This window comes from Carcharhinus amblyrhynchos, unplaced genomic scaffold (genome assembly GCF_965287045.1).
Source record: "Carcharhinus amblyrhynchos unplaced genomic scaffold, sCarAmb.v2.hapA scaffold_38, whole genome shotgun sequence".
NCBI classification, from domain to species: Eukaryota; Metazoa; Chordata; class Chondrichthyes; order Carcharhiniformes; family Carcharhinidae; genus Carcharhinus; species Carcharhinus amblyrhynchos.
In genome coordinates this window covers 5,013,422-5,039,111 of record NW_027649779.1, presented here as the reverse complement: position 1 = coordinate 5,039,111, position 25,690 = coordinate 5,013,422, and the positions used below count along the sequence as shown (strand labels likewise).

Below are 25,690 nucleotides of genomic sequence, written 5' to 3'. Positions count from 1 at the left end.
CCTATCTGTGAGAAGAAACTGGAGTATCCCCACACAGACACGAGGAGAATGTGCAAACTCCACACAGACAGTGACCAGAGCTGGGCATCGAGCTCCAGGACTCTGGAAGCTGTGAAGCAGCCGTACTAAACATTGTTCTACCGTGCCGCTCGTTTCTATGTCTAAACATTCAATGTCCCCATTCATAAAGTTGCAAAATGTGGCCTCTCGCCAGAAACTTTGAAACATTAGTTTTACTAACTACTAAGGTTCCCAGGCCATAGCCCCTCCTCATCTCAATTTTAAATCTACCGACCCTCAAACTATCGATATGACCTTCTGTTTTAAATTGCCCCATAAAAAAATAAACTTTGGGTCTATCTTTATTTATCAATCCATTTAGAATTGTATATACCTCGATCAGATTCCCCCCTCACTTCTAAACTTCAGCAGCTTATGAGACCATTTCACCTCACTATCAATTCCATGGCCCAGCTCAATCCGTGTTGTCATTGGCTGAACGAGGCAATAATGTTCCATCCAAACAGGACATGTTGAAAATGAAAAGTGTCAGAAGTGAAAAAAAAAGATCTAAATGAAAATAAGAAGCAAAGGGATTTGTGTTAAGTCAGTTTAGAAACTACTGTTCACTGGTAGTCCAGTGGTTTGTGTTCAGCACTTCCCCACTGATGCCTGGTTTCAATTCCCGCCGAGGAAAATAAGATTATTTGATCTCAGCAAACCATTAATAATAATCTGATTTACTCTCTGATCGAAAGCCGGTCTACTAGAGTCACCTGAGTGAGGTTTGCAAGATTCCATCAGAGCTGGAAATTTTACATGTGTAACAGTTCAAGAACAGATACAGAAAGAGAAGGAGAGTGATAGACTGCAAAGTACTAACGATTGAGATGTTGTTGCAAGGTAAAATGTGTCAGATTTCACCGTTTATATTCACACTGAATAATTAAACTTTTCCCTCATTCTGCATTGAAAAGCATTTGGAAATAGTTCTGTTCAGTTTCGAACTGTCAGAAGCGAAAGAGGTTATTGCCCTGCAGTGTTCATGTAGTGTTTTCATTGGATGAACACATCATGGTTGAATCAGAAGCTGCCATTTTGCGGGACAAATCTGTTTGTGATAAAAGTGGTCTGGTGTAAAAATTAAAGTAACAAAAGCAGCGTGGATAAACTAAATTCTAAAACACGCTGTAAGCTGCTGGCCTGGTGGTTAGAGTTTGACTCTTTCCCTGCTGTTCAGGTCATTGATCTGAAATTGAAAATTTATTGATCCCATCGAACCTCTGAAAACACATGTGGGTTGTTACCTGGATGAACATATAAAGCATAATTTCGCCTCATGTCCTGAAGTGCAGACTCTGAGCAAATTCAACAGAAGGTTCTCTTGTCGTTCCTGGCAGGAAATTGGGAAGAGACATGTTTAAGGACAGTTTAAACTATGCCGGCCGTTCACTGCATGTTACTGTGTGCAGCTCATTGTGTTTCTGAGGTGAGATGATTTCTGTTTGTTCCTCAGTTCAGACTTACCTGAATCAGTGAAGGAGCAGGCTCAATCCTCCTGATGGCCTTTCCAAGCTCCATTGCGTTTAATGAATTTCAGTAACGTTATCATCAAATAACATTATTGTGACAGCGTTTCACGTGGTAGCGTGGCCGAGCGGTCTAAGGCGTTGGATTAAGGCTCCAGTCTCTTCGGAGGCGTGGGTTCGAATCCCACCGCTGCCACAGTGAATTTGAGTTTTGGTCTCACAGATTGGATGCAGAAATGTGTACTGTGTCGTTTTCGTCAAGAACAACGAACAGAAACATTACCAACTGAACAATTTGCTGGAGTAAAGCAGTGTGTGCAAGTGGCCCCTTTCGAGAGCACACACACACAGTGAATTTCTGACTGCCGAGTTAAACACTCTGATGAAGGAGCAGCGCTCCAAAAGCTCGTAATTCAAATTATTCTGTTTCACTTTAACCTGATGTTGTGAGAATGCTTTCTGTACCCACTTCCATCCAACACCGGCGTCTCCACATCATGATATAAATAACAGGATTACAAACAGTGAGACTCTATTAACTGATCAAGAATTAAGATGATGGACTTGCATTTTTTAACTAAAGCTGTACACTTCCCATCATTCCTCGTTCTAACCAGATATTTACAGAATTAACCTGGACCTTGTGATAACCACCACACTCCAGAAACACGGTGATGACTCAGGGCGAGCAGACCCGGTTTACTGGAGAAACAACTAGACTGGCTCCAGAAGCCCATCTTTTGCCCACAGTAATTGATATTACATTGCCTCTGCTGGTTCCTCCTGTCAAAATGAATAATGATGTTTCCCACTGCATTAAAGTTTTGTAATAATATGTTCGAGAAAAAAAAAATTCATGACGTTTAAAGCAAATCAGATCAACACCTGAAAATGATGCACAAACGAATAGGCAGAAATCATTGCTCTCTTAGATATTTGGGAGACGGAAGCTTCAACCTCATCAGCCAGCCGAAATAGCTCAGTTGGGAGAGCGTTAGACTGAAGATCTAAAGGTCCCTGGTTCAATCCCGGGTTTCGGCAGGATCCCATTGCTGGTTTTCTCTGCTAATTGCACTGCATTTTGTCTCGCACTGTCTTCAAACATCAGTTCACACAAGCTGCAACAGACCAAATACCCATCGCAATTTCCACCCTGCCAGATGTTGTTACATTTCCACCTTGTTGGATTTCGCTTTTTAAAAAACTTCCTCTATTTCTAAACATTCCCAATGTTAATGAAAGGTGATGGAGGTGAAAGTTTATCTTTGTTTCCTGATGCACACATGCCATGTAACGTCCTGAGTTATTCCAACCTCATCACATTTCAGTGCAGATGTCAGGTCCGCTTTTACATGGCAGTGAAAATACATTTTGTTGACCTGCTGTTTCATCCAAAACAATGTATATTTGCATTACCTCTTTTGATTCCTCCAGAAGGAGGCCATTCGGCCCATCGAGTCCGCACCCACAACAATCCCACCCACGCCCTATTCCCCGTAAACCCACATATTTACCCTTCTAATCCCTCTGACACTAGGACCAATTTGTCATGGCCAATCAAACTAAAATACGCATCTTTGAAACCGGAACACCCGGAGGAAACCCACGGAGGCACGGGGAGAACGTGCAAACTCCGCACAGACGGTGACCTGAGGACCTGAGTCCCTGGCGCTGTGAGACATCACTGCTAATCACTGTGCTACCGTGCTGCCCTTTCTACTGCATTCAATGTTACTGCAGTTCACTCCATTCAAAGTTTTAGCATCAATCTGTGATAAACCATCCCGTGGTGATTCTGCTGAATAACATTAAATTATCACCGTTAATGGACCATCCAACATTGGGCGCCATTGATTTGAAGCTTTGCTGCGTTTCTGGGTGATCTCCAGCTCTCCATTCCTCCCGCAATGTCACCGCTCAAAAGGAGTTTTTCTCCTTCCCACATTGGTAAACTCACAGTTACTGGTTTCTGAGTGAAAACTGCCTTCACTTCAGTGGTAGTGGGAGACTTTACTATTTCATTCAATTAAAAGTTTTCTTGTCATTGAAGCAGAGATTTGGATCCAGATCTGCGAGATATTTGTGTCGGTCGAAACCATAAATTTTCCCCCACTAACAGCCAGATTTTAACCCGTATCAGCATTTTGTATCATCAGCACTTTCTAGCCTATCGCTCTCTTATTTTCTTTTTGGTTCTTTACATGTGACTTTTCCAATTCAGACGCAAACAAGGAAATCTGCCGAATATTGATTCTGACAGTTGCAGACCAGTAAGTCATACAAGATTGTTGTACATCTCCCTGATACTGATTCCGACAGAACTGGAAGTTACGCAGGATTGTTGTACAGCAATAAATCTACATTCCCTGACCGGGAATCGAACCCACACCATGGTGGTGAAAGCACCGAATCCTAACCACTAGACCACCAGGGAAGATACTGCAAATGCTTTAAAATGTTCATTTATCCATGAATCACCTGCTTTTTATTGTATTTCGGACTTTTTATTCGCCAAATACAAGTTTATCTTTCACATTGCCATGTTTATATCACACACAAGTGACTGTTTCAGGCAATGAAAGCAGTAATTCCTGTTAGCTGGAACAGGAAATGGACAGTGAGGTCAAATAGTCCCGCAAACTGCTCATGTGACACTTCCAATTTCCAAAACCCACCAAACCCATCACTGTGGCTCCTGTGAAACTTGGAAGGTAACACACGGCAGGAATTCATCACGGAGGGCACAAGTCATTTACCTTCTCTTCCCGTTTCTGTCGCTGCCTCTCTTCCAGCTCCCTCTGGCTGTTTAGCTCCCAGGGTCAATTACCTGCTTGATCCACACACAGACAGCTGGTGAACCCGAATTTTATTTGGACAGCAGGGAAAGCGAATGTATGACACACAACATGGAGCAGAGATGGAGTTTAGAGATGACAGTACAAAGAGACAAACATATCTCATCTTCCTGATCCAGGTACTGATTACAGGAATGTACACAGTGTGTTGCTCTGTCCCACTGCACAGAGCAACACACACAGGCACAAAGGCGGACAGAGGCTTGAGGAGATGCAAACATCCAGAAATCAAGGATGTCACCAACTGGGGTCAGTTTTGTCCAATTTCTGGCTGGAGGTTAGTAAATTATCGCTGATGAACATAAATGAAGGAATCTGGAAATGAAACAGGGAAAAAAAAATCTGGAATATTTGAAAGGATTTGATTGCATTGAACGAAGAATTAATCCTGCAGTCACCTAAAGGAATGAATGCTGAGCAGAGCAGTGGGTGAGGTTCAGATCTTCGTGAGAAAACATCAGTTTCAATTCCACTTTCACTGCTGTTTTGATTGCAGGTCACGAAATGAAGCTTTATTGCTCTCCTCCAATCCGTGAAAATGAATATCACTTATTTCCCGGCAGCAGGCACAAATCTCAGTCTCGCCTTGTGTCCTGTCCTTTCTCAAGTAAAGACTCGCAGCAAATTCAACAGGAAGCCATATCCTCCCATCTGAGGAGCAGACGAGGTTAAGGACAGTTTAAATGGAGCCGGCTCTTCACTGCAGCTCATTGTGTTTCTGACTGGAGATGGTTTTTGTTTGCTGCGCATCTGATTCGGCGACGATTTCTTCATCGCCCATTCCAACTCCACTGATTTTGACATGTTTCAGTATCAATGCAGTGAAATGACAGGATTATCACATTTTCTCGTGTGGTAGTGTGGCCGAGCGGGCTAAGGCGCTGGATTTAAGCTCCAGTGTCTTCTCGAGGCGTGGGTTCGAATCCCACCACTGCCAGAAAGCAGTTGAACGTAGCGGTGGGTGTGTGGTCTTGTTTTTATTTTGACAAACACACTTGTAAGAACGGGGTATTGCGCTTGACTCATCGATCGACAGTTCCGACGCGCCATTGCAAAAAGAAAAACTCACCGACCTCCTCAGAATGCATACAGGGAACAACGTTCGAGTCCCTTCCTTCTCCAGTCCGTCCCCAGAGTGGAGAAGCTTCTTGGGAACCTTCAGCATGCAATTGATGAAGACAAATATCTCGCGAAGGCCATCTCCACACCCCCCTACTTGCCTTCAAAACACAGAGCAACCTCAAACAGACCATTGTTCGCAGAAAACTACCCAGCCTGCAGGAGAACAGCGACAATGACACCACACACCACCGCCACGGTAACCTCTGCAAGATGTGTTGGATCATCGAAATGGATGTCATCATCAAACGTGAGAACAGAATCCACCAGGTAGGCGATATATATACATGTAACTGAGCCACCGTGGTCTACCTCATTCACCGCATGAAAGGATATTCCGTATCATGGTATATCGCCTCGGCCATGCAGACGCTACGACAACAGATGAATGGACACCGCTTCACAGCCGACAAGGCTATTCCATTCCTGTCGGGGAACACTTAAGCAGTCAAGGCATTCAACCACCGATCTTCGGGTAAGCTTTCTCCAAGGCGGCCTTCAAAACACACCACAACACAGGATCGCTGAACAGATCTGATAGCCAAATTCCAAATACAGAGAACGGCTTCAACCGGGATTTTGCGTTCATGAAACACGACTTGTAACCCCCACCTTTTGGCATGGGCTTGCAAAATCCTAGTAAGTGTCCAGCCTTGAGACAATTCACACTGCTTTAACCTGTCCTTATCCCCCTCTCCACTTAATCTCACAGTTACTGCTTCTGAGTGAAAACTGCCTCTTCTTCACTGGAGGTAGGAGAGTTCCTGCTTAATTCAATGAAAGTGTTTTCTTGTCATTGAGCACAAGATTTGGACCCAGATCTGCGAGATATTTGTGTCAGTAGAAGGAATAAATTTTCTCCCATTAACAGCCAGATTTTAACATCAGCATTTTATATCATCTGCGCTTTGTACCCTATCGCTCTCTCTTTTTTTGGTTCTTTTCATGTGATATTTCCAATTCAGACGTAAAAAATGAAATCTCTCTAATATTGATTCCCACAGAACTGGAAGTAATGCAGGATTGTTATACAGCAATGAATCAACATTCCCTGACCGGGAATCAAACCCGGGCCGCGGCGGTGAGAGCGCCGAATCCTAACCACTAGACCACCAGGGAAGCTGATGAAATTGTTTTAAAAGATGAAATTGTGCTTGAACCAATTGCTATTTATTTTACTTCAGGCTTTTGAATTCACCAAATACAAGTTTATCCTTCACATTGCCATGTTTATATCACACACAAGTGAATGTTACAGCCAGTGAAAGCAGTGATTCCTGTTAGCTGGAACAGGAAATGGACAGTGAGGTGAAATAGTCCCGCAAACTGCTCCTTTGGCGCTTTCAATTTCCAAAACCAAACAAACCCATCACTGTGGCTTCTGTGAAACGTACACGGTAATTCACGGCAGGCTTTCATCACGGAGGGTAACGGGAACAAGTCATTTACCAAACTGGAAAGCAGGGAAAGCGAATGTCTGATACACGGCATTGAGAGGAGATGGAGTTTACAGATGACAGTACAAAGAAACACAGATATCTCATCTTCCTGATCCAGTTACTGGTTACAGGAATGTACACAGTGAGAATTATCCACTGTCACACTCTCCTTCCAGCCTTGAGCACGGAGTTAAGTTCTGAAGTGTTTGAAGACTTGCTCCAGTAATTCAGGGTTTTGTTGAGACCACATTTGGAACAGTGTGTGCAGTTTGGATCCCCGCATTTTAAACAGAATCAAAGCAAAATCTGAGGATGCTGGAATCTGAATCAAAAACAGAAAATGCAGGAAAATCTCGACAGCTTTAACGGGAAAGAATAGATAGCATTAAAAAACTGAAACATTATTTCCTCTGATCCGGGAATCTGAAACACGGAGATACAATCTCAGGGTAAAGCGCTGATGCTTTAGGACTGAGATGAGGAGAAATTGCTTCACTCAAAGGCTGGTGAATCTTGGGAATTCTCTACTCCAGAGGGTTCTGATGCTCCATCATTGAACACATTTCAGTTTGGGTTAGACAGATTTATGATCTATCCAGAAATGAATGGAAGCAGGAATATGGAATTGGAACAAATGCTCAGCCACAAATTCATGTTCCGACTGTATTTTTTTTATGTTTAGTGGTGTAATGGAATATATAATGTTATATGTGATGAGTTAGAAATCAATCGTCATTAAATAATGTTGGTAACACCATATAACAGTACAACCGGGAACAATTGACAGCAATTTTTTTATTGGCACCCACGGACCCATTGCCAACAGGGAACTGTTGACTGTGAATGCTGATGGTGAGAAAATAGTAAAATTCCGTCCCTGGGTGGTATCGAACCACCAACCTTTCGGTTAACAGCCGAACGCGCTGACCAATTGCGCCACAGAGACTGAGAGAGTAGAAAGTAAGTATATTCTAAACTAGTGTGTCAATGACCACAATTCTATTTCTGAAAATCTGTTCCAGAACAGCAGCATGACCGCACTGTTTACAATTCTGTACAAGTCTCTTTAGTTCCATTGATGCCGCAGCACTGCTGTAGTGTGTTGGTTATTCCCTTTCTACTATGAACGGGCAGGTAAAATAAATCCACGTCTCTTACCACAGGGAGAAATTCAACGGAAGGCAAAGAACTCACCACCATTTTTATTATGGGATTGAAACATTCAGGCACATAAATCCGGCCCGTTACAGGAAAGTCCAGTAGATCCGCACTGAGTCTCGATTCCTTCATCTGTTTGAGTGAATTTTCCTGTTTCTTAGTGATGAAAAACGATTTAAATAAAAGATTCTTCAGTGAAATGTGCGTCTTTTCCCTAGTTCATCAACGGAACTAAAGAGACTTGTATAGAATTGTAAACTGTGCGGTCATGCTGCAGTTCTGGAATAGGATTTCAGAAATAGAATTGTGGTCATTGACACACTACTTTAGAATATACTTAGTTCACTTTTTGAGCACACACTACTATCAGATATTTCAGATGGTGATTAACCATATTAGTCTGCACCTAGAAACCCATTAAGTTCTGTTGGGGACTGAACGAGATGCAGATAAATGCTGGGTGTGAAAATCGACTTCCCTGACTTTTCGTCAAAATAACGTATTTATAATTTCACAGAAAGCATTTGAGGGAGATATCAGATCAACGATAACGTGTTTAACATCGAAGTTCGGTTCATGTTGAGCAACAAACTGAAATCAAACAGTTTTCTCTTCCACCACACGAGAAAGCTTAATAAATGTTTCTGCCCGGTTTCAAACATCGGACTTCTCGCGTGTGAGGCGAACGTGATAACCACTACACTACAGAAACAACTGGACATTCACCCTAGCGAATCTGCCTGTCTGCAATGTTCAACTACGCTGTGTTGCTGCAGGTTCCGATGGTTAGACTGAGAGCCCATGTCACTGAATTCAGGAAGATAACCGTTACTTTCAATCTGATTGTACAACTTACCCCGAACACCAAAACTTAAAAGAGTTCGTCTGGCAAATATCTAAGGGAGCAATGATTTCTGCCCATTCATTAATGCATCATTTTCAACTTTCTTCGAATAATCTCAATCAATTGTACTCAGTGATAAAAACAAATTACTGCGGATGGGAAAAGAGGAAATGCTCCAAAATCTCCCAATGTCTGACAGCTCCTGTAAGGAGTGAAAAGGGCGGATGTTTCGAGTCCAGATGGCACTTTATCAAACGGAGTTAGTCCGATCGGGAAGACAGACAGGAACACAGGCTGAATGGCTGTTTGTCGATACAAGCGACAGAATTGCCAACATTTGAGACTGCAATCCCTGCCCAGAGGATGGGTTGGGACTTTCTAACCGAGGTTCAAATTCTGTCATTTTAACTTTCTGCTCTCCACCTCAGACATTTCCACGTTCATCAAAAATCCCCCACCACAAACCCCATCCTGCTCCTCAATCCACTGATAATGCTACTCGTACCGCAAGGAACTGACAGCATTTGCCTCTGTAGCTCAGTGGTTAGAGCACTGGTCTTGTAAACCAGGGGTCGTGAGTTCAATTCTCGCTGGAACCTCCACCCAAAGTTTAGCTACGAGAAGCTGTAGGGAAACGGTAGATAGAGTGGGAGGTAAAACAGAGTATTCTTGTGAGTGGAGGGGCAGGTCAGGTGCAACTTGGGAAAGCAAGAACATGTTCTTCTTCGTGAAAAATATAGAATAACCAGAACATATTTGAAGAGCTGAAAAATATAAATGTTGGTATTAAGAATACAATAGAAGCGTTTGTACAAGGAATGCTTAAAGTTAGCATGTAGGTGCAGCAGATAATTGGAAGGGAAATTACATGTTGGTCTTTGCCGGCAGACTGGAGTTTAAAAATAACGAGGTGTCTGCAAATGATCACTCAAAGCATTTGACCTACTTGTTGTTGCTGCCACATTGAATGAAAAAAGTCACGTGTTTTTAGTGACCATTTGCATCTGGCGGTTCTGTTCCTGTTTGTATGGTGTGATGGTGAGCTCTCCGGACTCCAAATACAGTACTCGGAGTTCAGAACTTGGTGAAAGATTGTTTTTTTTTTGCAAAACGTATTATGAGTTTGCTGATATGTTCTTATGTTTTTAAGGCAAGGACAGATACATTTTTGAATAGTAAAGGCATTAAGGGTTGTGATGAGCGGGCGGGTAAGTGGCGCTGAGTCCACAAAAAGATCAGCCATGATCTTATTGAATGGCGGGACAGGCTCAAGGGGCCAGATGGCCTACTCCTGCTCCTAGCTCTTATGAAGGAAGCTTATGTTTAAATTCTCAGAAAGTGGAAATCAAACACTGAGGATATTTCAGCAAATTCCACCACAATCACATTGTAGACGATGCAGTGAATGACTCTCCTGGCGTCATTGCATCAGCCCCAGGGGACAATTGCTCAAGTGCGAAACGTCACCCATGGAATCAACAGCACTCTGAAGGACAACAATCACCACACACACACAGACACACACACCTACTCTCCATCTCAAACACACACAATTGCTCAGTAATTACCGACTCCAGTAGAATGATTATTGTGTGACACCAACTGATTCTTTCTTTCAACAAAGAAGGGAAAGATGAAAAACACAGATGTTTCAAGCATCTGGCGCCAGAGGCTCAGCAAATCGAATTCTAACAACAGCTGAACTGGTGGAGAAATTCTCTGGATTAACACTTGGTGAGAAATTTAAACGAAACGCTCTCCAGGCAATCTGCATTTGCAAATTGAAGCAAGGTTCCACCGAGATTTGAACTCGGATCGCTGGATTCAAAGTCCAGAGTGCTCACCATTACACCACGGAACCCAACACATGGTAGAAAGTTGAAAATCGCCAATAAATATTTGTACCATGTCAACAGCAGGGAGAAATGTCAGTCCCGTTGCACAGTTCATATTTATAAAGCCGTTGCTGGTTCCTCCTGTAAAAATAAGTAGGCTACCTTCTACTGCATTAAATTTCTCTGTAACTGACCACATTCAAATAGTAATGTTTGTATCGAACTGACATAAACCTTACTGCAGTAAATCTGCTGAACAACATCAGCTAGTCAGAGCTCTGCTTTCTTCACAGTCCTTGTGAGACTTGCCAGAATTTTCCATTTTCTTTTCCGATTCCAGCATCTGCAGTAATTTGCTTTTATTACTGAGTGTAATTGATTGAGATTATTCGAAGGAATATGAGAATGATGAAATAATAAATGGGTAGAAATCATTGCTCCCTTAGATATTTGCGAGACGAGTACTTTTAAATGTTGATGTTGGGGATAAGTTGTACAATCAGATTGAAAGTAACGGTTATCTTCCTGAATTCAGTGACATGGGCTCTCAGTCTAACCATCGGAACCTGCAGCAACACAGCGCAGTTGAACATTGCAGACAGGCAGATTTGCTCTAACCAGCTTCAAGCTGTTTCTGTAGTGTAGTGGTTATCACGTTCGCCACACACGCGAAAGGTCCCCGGTCCGAAACCGGGCAGAAACATTCATTAAGCTTTCTCATGTCGGGTAAGGGAGAATTTCTTGATTTCAGTTTGTTGCTCAACATTATCCGAAACTCGATGTAAAAGACATGTTATCATTGCTCTGACTTCACCCTCAAATGTTTTCTGTGAAATAATATGCACTTATTTTTGACACACGGACAGGAAAGTTCGACTTTGACACCGAGCATTTATTCCCACCCCGTTCAGTCTACAACAGAATTTAATGGGTTTACCGGTGCAGGCTAATCACCATCTGAAATATCTGATAGTAGTGTCTGCTCAAACAGACAGATACAAGTGATACTGTAAGTGAACTAGAGGGAATGGCGCACATTTCACAGAAGAATATTTTTAAATCGCTTCTCATCACTAAAAACAGGAAAAGGCATTGGGTCAGACGGGGGAATCGAGACTCAGTGCGGATCTACTGCACTTTCCTGTAAAAGTTCGGAATTTATGCGCCTGAATTTTTCACGTCCATAATAAAAAAGGCTCAAGGGTCACTAACAGATAATTCTTGATTTTCCTCCATTTCAATGTATTTGACTTTGTTTAAAAGCTAACGATAGTCATTCTCAAAATTGTGAGCAGTGTTCCCCGGTGATTCGATTGGTTCTGTTGGTCAGTTATATTTTCAATTCAGTGATGTTCAAGTTCAGAAATATTCAATTCATAAGGAAGACATATGTGTTAAATAATACATTGATACTAAATATTGAAAGGATTAGTGAGTAATATTGTACAATGAACTTTGATAAATTGTCATCTGGACTCGAAACGTCCGCCCTTTTCACTCATTACAGGGGCTGTCAGACATTGGGAGATTTTGGAACATTTCCTCTTTTCCCATCCGCAGTAATTTGCTTTTATCACTGAGGACATTTGGTTGAGATTATTCGAAGAAAGATGAAAATGATGCATTAACAAGTGGGCAGAAATCATTGTTCTCTTAGATATTTGGGAGAAGGAAGCTTTCAGCTAGCCAGGTAGCCGAAATGGCTCAGTTGGGAGAGCGTTAGACTGAAGATCTAAAGGTCCCTGGTTCAATCCCGGGTTTCGGCAGGATTCCCTTGCTGGTTTTCTGTGCTACCTACTAATTGACACCGCATTTTGTCTCGCACTGTCTTCAAACCTCATTTCACACAAGCTGCAACAGACCAAATACCCATCGCAATTTCCATCCTGCCAGATGTTGTTATATTTTTTCCTTGTTGGATTTCACTTCTTTAAAAAAACTTCCTCTATTTCTAACCATTCCCAATGTTAATGAAAGGTGATGGAGGTGAAGGTTTATCTTTGTTTCCTGATGCACACATGCCATGTAACTTCCTGAGTTTTTCCAACCTCATCACATTTCAGTGCAGATGTCAGGTCCGCTTTTACATGGCAGTGAAAATACTTTCAGCAAAATCCCAGTTGTTACTATACTGCACCAAGCCTCATTTGAGATTATACCGTTCATTCTGCCAGTTATTACAGCACAGAATTAATTCTCGGCTAATGCCACAATATTTCATATCTCTGTTGTGACTCCACTAGACCCTCTCTCTCCTGACACTGCACCAGAACACGCATTACACACGGCTCCATCTCTGTTATTACATTGCAACCTGCCACGTATGATGAAAGATTGACAATATCTCACTCACTGCTGCACCAGTCCACCTCCCTGTTCAGACCGAATAATATCCTGACTCTAATTATTGACCTATATCATGTTTCGATTATTGCTGTACTTGTCCCTGTCGAAGCTTATATCAATCTAAGGCCTTAAACAGAAATTACTGCAGCAGGCGAGACAGCCAATGAAAGAATAAGAAACAGCAACTAAAACGAGCGCTTCACAACATCTGCAATAGCAAAGGAGATCCACGAGATGGCAGTGAAGCAGTGATTTTTGGCACGAGCACGAAACAGGGAATGTCTCAGTTATTGCTGCAACAGACTCAGCCTTTGTCTACCCTGAACTGGACACAGATTATATGATACAAAAACATATTTCCGATTACATGACAGTGATTCCCAGTTGATTCTGTACTCAGCAAAATCCCGCTTGTTATTATCTTGCACCAAGTCTCATTTGAAGTTACACTGTGTATTCTGGCAGTTATGACAGCACGGAATTAATTCTTGGCTGATGTCATTATACTCTATATCTCTGTTGTTACTTCACTAAAACCTTTGTCTCCTGATACTACACCAGGACATGTTACTGATTGCATTACACGAGGCTCTATGTCAGTTATTACATTGCTGGAACCTACCACATATAAAGAAACCTCGCCAATATCTCAATGATTGCTGCACCAGTTCACCTCTCTGTTTATACCGAATAATACTCTGTCTCTAATTATTGTTCCATTCCATCATTCATTTATTGCTGAACTTGCCCCTGTCAAATCTTACATCAATCTAAGAGCTTGGCCTGATTTTTTTCTTAGTTTATATTATACAATGTTCAGCACCAGACAAAATTATACTAGGCGCGGTGTCAGTTTTACTGTGCTAGACGTTCTCTCCTTTATTACTGCGCTAAAGCATACCATAGTTCATTTTACGCATTATCCTCTCTCAGTTATTGCTTTATTCTGCATTGCCTCACGTTTTAGTCCAGCGGGCCACATCTCTGTTTATATCAGACTAGATCATGTCCCCGGTGTTGAAAAAGAAGGTGCCATTTTGCAGGTGTCAGATTGTGGTTCAAGTGGCCTGACGTGGAAATTAAAATAACAAAAGGATCGTGGACAAAGCAAATTGTAAACCCGCTGTAAACCCGCTGGTCTGGTGGTGAGAGGTTGAAGCTTTCACTGCTGTTTTGATTGCAGGTCAGGGAATGAAGATTTATTGCTCTCCTCCAATCCGTGACAATAAATATCAGTTATTTCCTGGCAGAACGCTCAAATCTCAGTCTCGCCTTGTATCCTGTCCTTTCTCAAGTGAAGACCCTGAGCCAATTCAACAGGAAACCATATTGTTCTTTCTGGGGTCCAGACGAGGTTCATTCAGTTTAAATAGAGCGGGCTCTTCACTGCAGCTCATTGTGTTTCTGACTGGAGATGAGTTTTGTCTGCTGCACATTTCAGGATCATCTCTCAGTAATCACCGGCAAGAATATTCCCTTCCCGTGGGGAACCCTAAAGAAGTCAAGGGCATTAACCACCAAACTTCCGATAAGCATTCTCCAAGGCGGCCTTCAAGACACACGACAACACAGAATCTCTGATCAGAAAGTGATAATCCAATTCCATATACATGAGAATGGCCTCAATCGTGATCTTGGGTTCATGTCACACGACTTTTAACCCCCACCATTTTCCCTGGGCTTGCAAAATCCTACAAACTGGCCAGGCGTGAGACAATTCACACTGCTTTAACCTGTCATTATCCCACTCTCCATTCGCATTTTCTGCACCCGAAATGAATGATTTCGTAAATCATGATTTTTTTCCAACAATAGACAGCAGTTTCATGCTCATCAATGCATTTCTATTCCAATCTTATTTGTTGTATTCAAATTCTGTGACCGTTCTGGTGATTCCCAGATGATGAGCTGGTCGAGGGATTAGACCACTGGACGATCCGCTCACCTAAAACAGATGCTCCAGGTGAGGCTCGAACTCACAGCCTCGGCATAGCCCGCTGGCTGTACTGCTGTATAAGTACCGCGCGCTAACCGATTGCGCCACTGGAGCACTGCGCTGTGCTTCTTTTTGCCAGGTTATTAAAGGCTCCCGCAGCGTTACTTCCGTTAATAACCGCTATTCGAGGCCACATTTCAGACCGGGAAACAAACCCATCAACGATTCTCTTTTCCCCGGCTCCACAGTGAGTGAGACAGGGAGAAGCAGCAGGATTATATCCCGCAGTCTCCAATCGCCAGCAGAAAGCGGCGACTGCAGCTTCAATCAGCGGGTTACTGCCCATCCCCGGGACACAAGGTCCAACCCGTTCAAACCTCCCCATACACCGAATACAAGCTCAGCAAAACGCAGATAGATTATATCCCGCTCACTGAACCTTCGAGTAGCATTTACACAACACCCGAGTGATTCACAAACAAAATTCACACCAACTTTCCAAAACTTTTCAGTGATAAATTCCTCCATTTGGTTGAAAAGCTGAGTGTTGGGAATCTGGAAATGAGCACCATGGGTTTTGTGTTATCCAGTGACTTGTTTCCTACTGTTCTCCCTCAGGTTTGTAATTCCATTTGTGTTGTATATTGAAGCGAATCTTATATCAAAATTAGAAGAAAACAAGGGAAATATTAAATCTTGGAACAAATCCTGAGGGAAATGGATCACAATATTCGGAAGGAGGTGCAGTTGTGAATGGTATTATTGATGACTGAGTGGAAAGTATTGGATGGTTGGGCTGCTGGTGGTCGGTCCCCTTCCCTCCCGTTGAATTCCTCCCTGTGATAAGAGAAATGGATTTATTTTACCTGCCCGTTCATAGGAGAAAGGGAATAACCAACACACTACAGCAGTGCTGCGGGATCAACGGAACTAGAGACTTCTATAGAATTGTAAACAGTGCGGTCATGCTGCAGTTCTGGAACAGGTTTTGCAGAAGTTGAATTGTGGTCATTGACACACTAGTTTAGAATGTATTTAACAGCGATTGTTTTAGTCTCTGCGGCGCAATTGGTCAGCGCGTTCGGCTATTAACAGAAAGGTTGGTGGTTCGAAACCACCCAGGGACGGAATTTACTGTTACCTGGTGTTACCTACATTATTTAATGACAACTGACTTCAAACATATTACATATAACATTATATATATGCTTCCATTCTACTATTAAAGAAATACAATTGAAACATGAACTTGTGGCTAAGCATTTGTTCCAATTCTATGTTCCTGCTTCCATTCATTCCTGGATAGATCATAAATCTGTCTAACCCAAACTGAAATGTGTTCAATGATGGAACATCGGAACTTTTTGGAGTAGAGAATTCCCAAGATTCACGAGTCTTTGAGTGAAGCAATTTCTCCTCTTTGCTGTCCTAAATCATCAGCTCCTTATCCTGAGATTGTGTCCCCGTGTTTCAGATTCCCGGATCAGGGGAAATAATGTTTCAGTTTTGTAGTACTATTTATTGTTTCTCGTTAAAGATGTTGAGATTTTCCAGCATTTTTATAGGAGGAACCAGTAAGGGCAATGTGAGTATGAATGGGTGTTGGCCATTGAGGGGATTGCTCAACGGGATTTACATTTCTCTCTGCTATTCAAGGTGGCAGAAATATTGAACGAGGATTTTCGGTGCGCGTGTGTGGTTCCGTGGTGTAATGGTGAGCACTCTGGACTCTGAATCCAGCGATCCGAGTTCAAATCGCGGTGGGGCCTTGTTTTCACATGCAGATGGTTGATTTGCTGAAGAGTGTTTTGTTTAAATGTATCACAAAGCACCAATCGAGAGGACAATTTGTCAGCCAGTTCAATTGGTCTGACAATGCACAGTATGATAATCCTCTGGTGCCAGGTGTCTGCAATGTCAGTGCTTTTCGTTCTTTTGCTGCTCTTTAATTCCTCTGTTGGAAAATAAAAAGAAGCGGTTTGTGTCTCATAATAGCAATTCGACTCGAGTCTGGCAATTATTGAGCAAGTGTGTGTGTGTGTGTGTGTGTGTGTGTGTGTGTGTGTGTGTGTGTGTGTATGTGAGCGTGAGAGAGAGAGAGATAGAGTGTGTAGGTGTGTGTGCATGTGTGATGTCCCCGACTTGCCCCAAATTTTATAAATTGCCTCTCCTCCTATAAACTTGCCCTAATCTAGTTCACCTCGATTAAATCACTCCTCAATCTGCTCTCCAATGGACAACAATCCCAGCATCACAAACCAGAAACTTCTGGCTAATTTGAACTTTTCAGAATAAAACTTACTCCGAAGAAATTCCTCCATCTGTTTTAACTGAAATTTGTCAACTTTTAAAAAAACTCTGTATTTTGCTTCTTAAAATTAAACATGCTTAAAAGGAATTCTTCAACAGATTTCATCAACTTTTGTTAGAAAATATTTTCACCATTCTGAAAAATGTAATATTTCCATGTTTTTTTTCGAGAAATTTCCAACTTTTAAAAGGTAGCTTAAGCTTGCTGGCGTATTTTTCCCAAATACTTTAATGAGAATTTTTCATTTAAAAAAGAAACATTTTTCTTTCAAAAGAAAAGATTTTTTTTGGTCAACATTGTTTTTTGAAAAATAAGTAGCTAAGATAAATATCTTCACAGAAGCTGATTGCATTTGGACAACATTTCCCTGAATTGGTCTAAAATTAATGAAAAGAATATTTTTCATCAACACGAACATGGAGTTTTTAAAGTAAAGTGACATAGCGAGCCAGCCAGGAGTCGAACCTGGAATCTTCTGATCCGTAGTCAGACGCGTTATCCATTGCGCCACTGGCCCACGGCAAAGCCAGCTGCAGCACTATTTACATATCCGTCCGAAGCTTTAAAATTGGCGGAAACATGGTCAAAACATATTCGATTTAGTGAGGAAATGTTACATAATTGAAATTTGCTATTCTCACTCGCAGTCATTCTACTTTGCCTTGAATTCAGTTAACCTGCTGTGTTGGAATTCGAACCCTGGTTCTCAAAGCGTCATTTGCTTCTCTGCGTTATCAATCCAGCGTCAACAACATGGCTGGAAACCGCACCCCTCCCGCCAGTGAATCCACTGTTGAATATTACCTGAACACAGATCTTACAATCATAGGACATTGGCTCTTACTTCAGCCTCAAAATACATTCAGGAAAAGACAAAAGTGCTGAAAATTCATGACAACACAGAGCAGGAAAGAAGATAGACCTATTCTCACTCAGCACACATTTTATCAGTTCGTTCAGTGGCTAAAAGAGCAGGTCAGAGGCTGGGAATCCTGCAGGAGTAACTTTCCTCCTGACTCCCAAAAAACATCGGACATAGAACAGTACATCACAGTACAGGTCATTCGTCCCATGATGTTGTGCTGAGCTTTGTCCGAACCCAAGATCAAGATCAAGATCAAGCTATCCCACTCCCTATCATTCTGGAGTGCTCCATGTGCCGACCCAATAACCGCTTGAAAGTTCCTAAAGTGTCCGACTCCACTATCACAGCAGTGAGTCCATTCCACACCTCAAACACTTTCTGAGTAAAGAACATACCTCGGACATCCCTCCTATATGAACCTTATAGCTATGCCCCCGAGTGACAGCTACATCCACTCGAGGAAATAGTCCCTGAATCAGTGGAACAGTCCACCATCGACGTGGCACAAGTCAGGAGTGCGATAGAATGTTCCCCACTTGTCTGCATGATGCAGGAATCCACCAAAGGCACCTTAGACAGCACCTTTCAAACACAAGACCACTTCCACCCGGCAGCACCCCCGCACCCCTCCAACACCACACAGACAACAGCATCACCAAGCCTCTCAGCATTCTGTGTGGCGCCAATGTTACTTGCCATTTGTCAGCTCCAAACGTAAACATAAAGTAGCCTACTGCGGGCTTTCGAAATCTGAAATAAAAACAGAAAATACTGGGTAATGTCAGTACGTTTGGCACTATCTGTGGAGCGGGAATCAGAACTAACTGGTCCCGTCCAAGATGGGTGTGGGCGCCTGCCATGTGGGTGTCCGAGTGGGCTCTTTCCATGCATCTTAAACTCTGCCTTTTTACGGAGCCAGTCAGCAGAAAGCCATTTGGTATTTGGTTTGTTGCAGCTTGTGTGAACTGGTGTTTAAAGACAGTGTGAGGCGAAATGTACTACCAATTAGCACAGAAAACAAGCAAAGTGCTCCTGCCGAAACCCGGGACCTTTAGATCTTCAGTCTAACGCTCTCCCAACTGAGCTATTTCGGCTGGTTGGTTAACTAGAAGCTTTCGTTTCCCAGATATCTAAGAGAGCAATAATTTCTGCCCATTCGTTAATGCATCATTTTCATCTCTCTTCAAATAATCTCAACCAAATGTCCTCAATGATAAAAACAAATTACTGCGGATGGGAAAAGAGGAAATGTTTCAAAATCTCCCAATGTCTGACAGCACCTGTAAGGAGTGAAAAGGGCGGACGTTTCGAGTCCAGATGACACTTTATCAGACGGAGTTACTCCGATCGAGAAGACAGACAGGAACACAGGCTGAATGGCTGTTTGTCGGTATAAGCGACAGAATTGCCAACATTGAGACTGCAATCCCTGCCCAGAGGATGGGTTGGGACTTTCTAACTGAGGTTCAAATCCCGTCATTTTCACCTCCCGTCATTTCTCATCGTGACTTATTTTTGTTGAAAATTATTGGAAATAAAGCAATGGGTGCAGAGATGGTCAATTCATTACAAATCTCTCACATCAGCGTCACTGAAGGTCCAGTGATCAGGATCGGCGCCGTGACGCGGTTTCGATTCCCAGTCACGGGGTGAATCATTTTTTTGTTCAATTCTTTATTTCATGAAAACACGCCCCACAGCGTCTGTGAAGGGAACAACATCTAAATCTTCCAGCTGGATGAACTGGCATCGGAGCTGGAGAAGTCAGAGATGTAACACTAACGATAAACTCTGAAGCAGAATCACATGACAGGCACAACATACATGTCAGATACACACACAGCACACATGTCAAATCATGTCACTTTCAAGTTGCTTCTTTTAACTTCCTGTTCTCCACCTCAGACATTTCCGCATTCATGAAAAATCTCCCACCTCAAACCCCATCCTGCTCCTGAATCCACTGATAATGCTACTCGTACCACAAGCCGTTCAGAGCATGTGGCTCCATAGCTCAGTGGTTAGAGCGCTGGTCTTGTAAACCAGGCGTCGCGAGTTCAATTCTCGCTGCAGCCTACAGGCAGAATTTAGCTGGTATAAACTGTAGCAAAAAGACAGGTAGTAATAAGAAGTGAAACAGAGTCCTCTTATGAGGGCAGGTCAGGTGCAATTTTGGAAAGCAAAACGATATTCTTCTTCGCGAAAAAGAAATTGAAAGAGCAGAACATATTTGACGAGATGAGAAATATAAATGTTGATATTAAGAATGGAATAGATGCGTTTGTATAAGGAATGTATAAAGTTAGCATGTAGGTGCAGCAGTTAATTGGAAGGGGAATTACATTTTATTCTTATTGCCGGCAGACTGGAGTTTAAAAATAACGAGGTGTTTCTGCTGCTACACAGGATTTTGTGGAAACCAGGTTGAATATTTTGTGCAGATGTGACAGTCACATTTAAAAATGTTTACGCTTTGCATTAGAAACGGTAAAGAGAAGGTTCACCAGATTGTTCCCTGGGGTCAGTGAGTTGTCCTGTGATGAAATTCTCTGGAGTTTAGAAGAATAAGCGGTGATCTATTTAAACTTACACAGTTCTGATTCGGTTTGATAGGATGGAGGCTGAGAGATTTTCTTTTTCTCTGCTGGTCGGGAATCTAACCCCCTGCGGCACAGATCAGCGGCTGGTCATTTAGGGCTAAGATAAGGAGAAATTACTTCACTCAAAGGGCAAGAATCTTTGGTATTTTCTGTACCTGACAGTTATGTATGCCCCATCATCGAGCACATTTAAGGTCGGGATAAACAGGTTTCTGATCTCTTGGAGAATTCAGGGATACGGGGAGATGGTGGAAAAACTAAGTTGTATCCCAAGATCAGCCATGATGGTATTGAATGGTGGGAATCTCGATGGACCGAGTGGTCTGCTCCTGCTCCTATGATTCCTGTTAGAATAAAAACAGAAAGGACTGGAATTTCTCAGCAGGGTTTGCAACAAATGTGGAGCAAGACACAGAGTTAAGTTTCCAAGTTCAATATGATTCTTTCCAAACCAGTAACTGAGTGTGAATTATAACAACTAGCACAACATCGAGACTGCAAACACTTCCAGTATCATTTGTAACTGTCTGTTTGAGTACTCAATACGATCAGATATTTCAGTTGGTGATTAACCACATTAGTCTGCACCTATAAATCCATTAAATTCTGTTGGGGACTGAACGAAATGCGAATAAATGCTCGGTGTCAAAATCGAACATTCTCCTCAGTGCACTTTATTTCTCAGAAAACATTTGAGGGTGAAATCAGAGCGGTGATAACATGTTTTTAACGTCGAAGTTCAGATAATGTTAAGCAACAAACTGAAATCAAACAATTTTCCCTTCCCCGACATGAGAAAGCTTAATGAATGTTTCTGCCTGGTTTCAAACCGGGGACTTTCTGCATGTGAGGTGAATGTGATAACCACTACACTACAGAAACAGCGTGAAACGCGGTGGAGCAAATCTGCCTGTCTGCAATGTTCAACTGCGCTGTGTCGCTGCAGGTTCCGATGGTCAGACTGAGAGTCCATGTCACTGAATTCAGGAAGATAACCGTTACTTTCAATCTGATTGTACAACTTTTCCCCAACATCAACATTTAAAAGCGTTCGTCTCGCAAACACCTAAGGGAGCAATGATTTCTGCCCATGCATTAATGCATCATATTCATCTTCCTTCCAATAATCATCCGCATTTTGTATCCTGTCGCTCCCCTTTTTTCTTTGTTCTTAAAATCTGATATTTCCAAATCAGATACAAAAGAGGAAATCTCCCTGATGCTGACTCCAACAGAACTGTTGCAGACCGGGAAGTAACACAGGATTGCTGTACAGCAATAAATCTACATTCCCTGACCGGGAATCGAACCCGGGCCACCGCGGTGAAAGCGCCGAATCCTAACCACCAGACCACCAGGGAAGCTGATAAAATGCTTTATAAAATATTAATTTATCCATGAACCACCTGCCTTTCGTTTTGTTTCTGTCTTTTTATTCACCAAATACAAGTTTCTCCTTCACATTGTCATGTTTATATCACACACAAGTGATATAAACTTGTGGCCACAGTGCAGAATCCAAACCACTGATCCAACAGGGAAGCTGACAGTGACTTTCCCAATCAGCGGATCATCCTCATTTTAGCCTTTCTCTTCGTTCTCTTCCGTCACACAATAGGCAGGTTTCTCATTATAAAAACATACTCTGCTTATTTCCACACTTGACACCTGTCATCGAGCCCATGGTGGTGAAAACGATGGCGTTGCACCATTGGAACACCCGGGTTCCGCCATCACCAGCTCAGTGTTACCTTGTTACTCTGGGACCCGGCAGTCAGAGTGTTCTCCCACCCCCAGTAAGTCCCCAGAGTTCAGAAGCTGTGACATCTTCTTCAGAGCCTTCAGTGTGTACTCGATGGAGACGAATATCACGCGAAGGCCATCTCCACGCCCCCACTACTTCCCTTCAAAAAACAGAGCAACAGGAAATTAAGAAACGACGAGCTTAAGGACAGTTTAAATGATGGTGTCCCTTCAGTGCAGCTCATTGTGTTTCTAAAGTCAGATGATTTCTGTTTGTTACACAGTTCCGGCTGACCTGATTCAGAGAAGGATCAGGCTCAATCCTCCCGATGGCCTTTCCCAACTCCATTTCTTTAAACGAATTTCAGTAACATTTCCATTAAGTAATATGATTGTGACATGTGCCAATGTGGTTGTATGGCCGAGCGGTCTAAGGCTCCAATCTCCGTGGAGGTGTGGGTTCGAATCCCAACGCGAGCGAAATAGATTTTAAACTTTGATCCTTACTGCTTTTGTATGATTGAATGCAGGAGTGTGTGCAGTGTCGTTTTCGTCATGTGATTCTTCTGTGAAATGTGCGCCTTTTCCTCTAGTTCACTTACAGTATTACTTGTATCTGTCTGTTTGAGCAGACACTACTATCAGAAATTTCTGATGGTGAATAACCATATTCGTCTGCGCACCTATAAACCCATTAAATTCTGTTGGAGACTGAACGAGATGCGAATAAATGCTCGGTGTCAAAATCGAACTTCCCCGTCAGTGCACCTTATTTCACAGAAAGTATTTGAGGGTGAAATCAGAGAAATGATAACATGTCTTTAACATCGAGGTTCGGATAATGTGCAGCAACAAACTGAAACCAAATAATTCCCCTTCCCCGACATAAGCCAGCTTAATGATTGTTTCTGCCCGGTTTTGAACCGGGGACCTTTCGCGTGTGAGGCGAACGTGATAACCACTACACTACAGAAACAACTGGAAAACTAATGGAGCAAATCAGCCTGTCTGCAATGTTCAACTAGGCTGTGTTGCTGTAGGTTCCGATGGTTAGACTGAGAGCCCATGTCACTGAATTCAGGAAGATAACCGTTACTTTCAATCTGATTGTACATCTTATCCCGAACACCAAAATTTAAAAGCGTTCGTCTCGCAAATATCTAAGGGATCAATGATTTCTACCCATTCATTAATGCATCATTTTCATCTTTCTTCGAATAATCTCAGCATTTGTATCATCAGCGCTTTGTATCCTGTCGCTCCCTTTTTTCTTTGTTCTTTAAATGTGACATTTCCAAATCAGATGCTGAAGAGGAAATCTCTCTGATGCTGCTTCCGACAGAACTGGTGCAGACCGGGAAGTAACGCAGGATTGTAGTGTAGCAATAAATCTATATTCCCTGACCGGGAATCGAACCCGGGCCGCGGTAGGTGAAAGCGCCGAATCCTAACCACTAGACCACCAGGGAAACTGGCTAACATTAAAATATTAATTTATCCATGCGCCACCTGCCTTTTCTTTTATTTCTACACGGGAACACAATCTCAGGATAAGGTGCTGATGATTCAGGGCTGAGATGAGGAGAAATTGCTTCACTCAAAGGATCGTGAATCTTCGGAATTCTCTACTCCAGAGGTTTCTGATGTTCCATCATTGAACACATTTCAGTTTGGGTTAGACAGATTTATGATCATTCCAGGAATGAATGGAAGCAGGAATATGGAATTGGAACAAATACTCAGCCACAAGTTCATGTTTCAATTGTGTTTTTTTATGTTTAAAGGTATAATGGAAGCATATATATAAATATATATGATATATATATGTAATGGTGTACAGATATGTATATATGTATATATAATGTTATATGTAATATGTTTGAAGTCAATCGTCATTAAATAATGTTGGTAATACCAGATAACAGTACAGCCGGGAACAATTCACAGCTATTTTTTACTGGCACCCACGGACCCATTGCCAACAGGCAACTGTTTAACCGTGAATGCTGATGGTGAGGAAATAGTAAAATTCCGTCCCTGGGTGGTTTCGAACCACCAACCTTTCGGTTAATGGCGGAACGCGCCGACCAATTGCGCCACAGAGACTGAGACAGCCACTAAATATATTCTAAACCAGTTTGGGACCAATGATCACGCAATCTGAAGTTTAATTTTATTATTCATGCACTGGGCTTTGCTTCTATCAGGGCTACAATTAACCTTGTCTCATTTATGACTGTTCATGGCAGTGTTCGCTACAATCACACATTTGGTGTAGTCTTGTACAGTAATGCACTAGGCCATGCCTCTTTATGTACTGCGTTTGACTCATTTGAATCATTATTGCAATAGACTTTGCAACTGTGTACACTACATTACATGCCGCTTCATTTATTAATACATGTAGACATGCCATGATAAATGCTACAAGTCATCGTCTCTGAACTATTATTACTTAGTCAAGAGTCTACTTACGTTACATTAGGCTCCATCTCAGATATTATTGTGCTCGGCTCTATGTCATGCACTACTGAACACACCCGTGTATCACTAATAAAGCAGACACTTTCTCACTAATTGTTTTTAAGAACATAATAAGAACATAAGAAATAGGAGCAGGAGTAGGCCATCTGTAAAATTTTCTGTAAACTGTGTCTAATAGATGGAATCGAACAAAGAGTGAGTGAGAAGAATAGATGGATATTAACTAAAAAGTGCAATATAATTGTGTGGATGAAATTGTGTTATAGGTCAGAGTGAGTTAGGGCTCGAATTGTGCTGAAGTCAAAAATTATAACAAGGAACTATATTTACATATACACAGAACATATTATAGAGGCAGGGTTCGGCTGGATTTCTGAACGGACTAAGGAAAAAAATGAGCGCCGAGGAATGGAAATTCCAGCGAAAAAGAGGCATGTATCCAATTATAATGAAATATTATTTGATAATGTCTGCATGATAAAATAGACAAATTTTTAAATCACTAAAATGTAAGGTTATTCAATAATTAGCTGGTAATCGACATGTTCACTAGCGGGAAGGTAAATAGGAATGCAAGTATTAAATTCACTATCCTTCGGCCAGATTTCCCTGTGAATGTTACTGAC

At 42.1% G+C, this 25,690-nt stretch overlaps 1 protein-coding gene and 18 non-coding genes across 19 annotated transcripts in view; 9 read left to right on the top strand and 10 right to left on the bottom strand.

Moving 5' to 3' along the window:
* LOC145362417 (uncharacterized) overlaps nt 1–25,690 on the bottom strand; it is a 1,142,232-nt gene that overhangs the window by 1,013,472 nt on the left and 103,070 nt on the right. The gene's annotated exons all lie outside the window — the stretch shown is intronic.
* trnal-aag (transfer RNA leucine (anticodon AAG)) lies at nt 1,644–1,725 on the top strand. Its single transcript has one exon. It is a non-coding gene; the product is annotated as a tRNA-Leu (tRNA).
* trnaf-gaa (transfer RNA phenylalanine (anticodon GAA)) lies at nt 2,498–2,570 on the top strand. The gene has a single exon. It is a non-coding gene; the product is annotated as a tRNA-Phe (tRNA).
* Nucleotides 5,239–5,321, top strand: trnal-uaa (transfer RNA leucine (anticodon UAA)). The gene has a single exon. It is a non-coding gene; the product is annotated as a tRNA-Leu (tRNA).
* On the bottom strand, nt 6,551–6,622 carry trnae-cuc (transfer RNA glutamic acid (anticodon CUC)). The gene has a single exon. It is a non-coding gene; the product is annotated as a tRNA-Glu (tRNA).
* Nucleotides 7,815–7,888, bottom strand: trnan-guu (transfer RNA asparagine (anticodon GUU)). The gene has a single exon. It is a non-coding gene; the product is annotated as a tRNA-Asn (tRNA).
* Nucleotides 9,471–9,543, top strand: trnat-ugu (transfer RNA threonine (anticodon UGU)). Its single transcript has one exon. It is a non-coding gene; the product is annotated as a tRNA-Thr (tRNA).
* On the bottom strand, nt 10,734–10,805 carry trnaq-uug (transfer RNA glutamine (anticodon UUG)). The gene has a single exon. It is a non-coding gene; the product is annotated as a tRNA-Gln (tRNA).
* On the top strand, nt 11,410–11,482 carry trnav-cac (transfer RNA valine (anticodon CAC)). The gene has a single exon. It is a non-coding gene; the product is annotated as a tRNA-Val (tRNA).
* On the top strand, nt 12,473–12,545 carry trnaf-gaa (transfer RNA phenylalanine (anticodon GAA)). The gene has a single exon. It is a non-coding gene; the product is annotated as a tRNA-Phe (tRNA).
* Nucleotides 15,081–15,175, bottom strand: trnai-uau (transfer RNA isoleucine (anticodon UAU)). The gene is made up of 2 exons: nt 15,138–15,175; nt 15,081–15,116 (listed from the first exon to the last, which is right to left on the bottom strand). It is a non-coding gene; the product is annotated as a tRNA-Ile (tRNA).
* Nucleotides 16,115–16,188, top strand: trnan-auu (transfer RNA asparagine (anticodon AUU)). The gene has a single exon. It is a non-coding gene; the product is annotated as a tRNA-Asn (tRNA).
* Nucleotides 16,759–16,830, top strand: trnaq-cug (transfer RNA glutamine (anticodon CUG)). The gene has a single exon. It is a non-coding gene; the product is annotated as a tRNA-Gln (tRNA).
* On the bottom strand, nt 17,817–17,889 carry trnar-acg (transfer RNA arginine (anticodon ACG)). The gene has a single exon. It is a non-coding gene; the product is annotated as a tRNA-Arg (tRNA).
* On the top strand, nt 20,241–20,313 carry trnat-ugu (transfer RNA threonine (anticodon UGU)). Its single transcript has one exon. It is a non-coding gene; the product is annotated as a tRNA-Thr (tRNA).
* On the bottom strand, nt 22,127–22,198 carry trnae-uuc (transfer RNA glutamic acid (anticodon UUC)). Its single transcript has one exon. It is a non-coding gene; the product is annotated as a tRNA-Glu (tRNA).
* Nucleotides 23,484–23,556, bottom strand: trnav-cac (transfer RNA valine (anticodon CAC)). Its single transcript has one exon. It is a non-coding gene; the product is annotated as a tRNA-Val (tRNA).
* Nucleotides 23,977–24,049, bottom strand: trnae-uuc (transfer RNA glutamic acid (anticodon UUC)). The gene has a single exon. It is a non-coding gene; the product is annotated as a tRNA-Glu (tRNA).
* Nucleotides 24,613–24,686, bottom strand: trnan-auu (transfer RNA asparagine (anticodon AUU)). The gene has a single exon. It is a non-coding gene; the product is annotated as a tRNA-Asn (tRNA).